Raw genomic sequence first — 2,539 nt, forward strand, 5'->3', positions numbered from 1 at the left:
GAGAAGCTCACCTGGGCCAGAGGCTCGGGATGCCAAGAAGCTTACAAACAATAGGTAACATAAGTCCATTCCTGAACCCCACCAAGTAGATGATCTGAGGGATGCCAAGAAGGAAGCTCCTTTCTCCTAGCTTTTGGCTTTGTTTTGGAAACAAAGTAGTGAAATGCACGTTTAGGTCTATGACTAACTGTCATTAAGCACTTGAACTTCATTATTCCTCTTATCCTCCCTTTCCTTTCCTTGCACTTTTTGTGATGGTGTTACTGGGCAGTGCAATGGGCTTTGTGTAGTATGGGAGGGGACAGAAAGTGGAGTAGGAAGAGGCACAGATTCTCCTTGAACTGAAGGAGCTGAATGACTCCTTGGATGGACAGTAGTTCTCTCTGCAAGTCTGCTTTTATTCGGTGCTGCTGGCAGAAGAGAGTCTTGTTCAGTTTTCACCTTGATAGATTTTTCTTTCTGCTGTGTCTGCATGTCTCTCTTCACTGAAGGTCTATGACATTAGCTCTGTTATTTCTTCAGACACATTTTTTTTCCCCCATGACTTCAGGTAGAAATTCAGGCAGCTGTAATCCTGTCTCTGTCGTTTCTGATGATTGATTGAACTTGTCTTCACTTTCCACCTTTGGTTTCTACCTATTTCCTTCAGACTTATTCTACTTATTCTCTTCCCTTCAAACAGATATTGAGGGCTTTGTGACCATGCCAAGGAGAAGAGGATGAAAGATGTGCCTACATATGCTGTGGTCGAAATTGTGTCCCTCCTAAACCTGCCCCAATTCATGTTGAACCCCTAACCCCCAGTGTGACTATATTTTGGAGACAGCGCTTTTAAGAGATAACTATAGTTAAATGAAGCCAAGGGGGGTTTGGGGAGGCATTGTTCTAATCAGATAGGATTGGTGGCCTTACAAAAAGAGGAAAAGAGAGATCTCTCTCCACATGCACTCACTGAGGAAAACCCATGTAAGCCCTCAGGAAGAAAGTTCTGTCTGCAAGCCAGGAAGAGGGCCTTCACCAGAAACTGACCATGCTGGCACCCTAATCTCAGACTTCTAGCTTCCAGAACTAAGAGAAAATAAATTTTTGTTATTTAAGTCACCCTGTCTGTGGTATTTGTTTCAGAAGCCTGAGCTGACTAAAACAACATAAAACTTGCATTCATGAAAATTGTGGACTCCATTCCTAGCTGTTGATTTTTCACCTACATAGATCAGTAGTGGGTCATCATTACCCTGGGTGGCTGCATCTTTAAATCCAAAACATTTGAAAAGAGAGGCAGCATGAGTTTTCATTATGAAAATAGATAGTATTCAGGCAGCAGCAACGCGGAGGAAACAGGAATGAACCGAGAGCGCAGTGACCATCATGAGCCTCCTCAACAAGCCCAAGAGTGAGACGACCCCATAGGAGCTGCAGAAGTGAGAGGAGGAGGAATTTAACACGGGTCCACATTCTGTGCTCACACAGTCAGTCAAGAACAACACCCAAGTGCTCATCAACCGTCGCCACAACAAGAAACTCTTGGCCCACGTGAAGGCCTTCCACAGGCACTGCAACATGGTGCTGGAGAATGTGAAGGAGATGTGGACTGAGGTACCTAAGAGCGGCAAGGGCAAGAAGAAGTCCAAGCCAGTCAACAAAGACTGCTACATCTCCAAGATGTTCCTATGGGGACTTGGTCATCGTGGTCCCGCAGAACCCATTCATCGCCGGCAAGTAGGGGCCACCTATCTGTCGACAGAACTCACTCCGCTGGCCTACGAAGACCGCTGCCATTGGTGTTGAGAATAATAGAGCTCTGTGTTTTTTTTCTAGTGGAAAGAAAAGAAAAGAAAAGAAAATAGATAGTATTTTGAGTAGAAATGTGGCTTTCGAGACAGGCCATTTCTTTACAACAATTTTAATTCTAGTTCTGACTCCACTATGTACAAACGATGTGACCTTAGTAAGTTACTTAATCTGTTTAATTCTCAGATAATTATTCTGTGAAATGGGAATAATCGAGTATCTAATACATAGAGTAGTGGTGAGCATTAAGTAAATTAATTCACATAAATCACTGAACACAGTACTTGACACATAGTAAGTACACATTAATATTTATTTTTATTTATAGGAGTAGTTAAACAGAGATGTTGATACCTACCCTACAGGGTTGATTTTTAGTTTGGTAGATCACTTGCTCGTACAGTCTTCATTAATCTGTGTTGAAGAAAAATTGCACTGGATGCCTGGTAAAAATGGAAAGACAGATTTTATTTGGGTTACTGCAGTAAAAGAGAGATTTTAGTACAAGAACTGAGCTCAACTTCACTGAAATAAAAGGTGGGCAGATTTTTAAGCCCAAATATGAACTAGCGGAAAAGCACTGGAGAACATTAGGTGGTAAGTTGGTGAATGTAATTTGGCCATTTGTCTTTGCTAATTGGCGCTTATTGAAGTTAGGCTCTGTGATGGTACTCAAACATTATTCTGGGTGTTTCTGTGAGGGTGTTTTTGGATGAGATTAACATTTAAATCAGCAGACTGAGTAAAG

General features: G+C 42.1%; 1 pseudogene; it reads left to right on the top strand.

The window, feature by feature from the left end:
- Positions 1-1,368: 1,368 nt before the first annotated feature.
- LOC100457494 (small nuclear ribonucleoprotein Sm D2-like) lies at positions 1,369-1,723 on the top strand (annotated as a pseudogene).
- Positions 1,724-2,539: the final 816 nt, after the last annotated feature.

This window comes from Pongo abelii, chromosome 8 (assembly GCF_028885655.2).
Source record: "Pongo abelii isolate AG06213 chromosome 8, NHGRI_mPonAbe1-v2.0_pri, whole genome shotgun sequence".
NCBI classification, from domain to species: Eukaryota; Metazoa; Chordata; class Mammalia; order Primates; family Hominidae; genus Pongo; species Pongo abelii.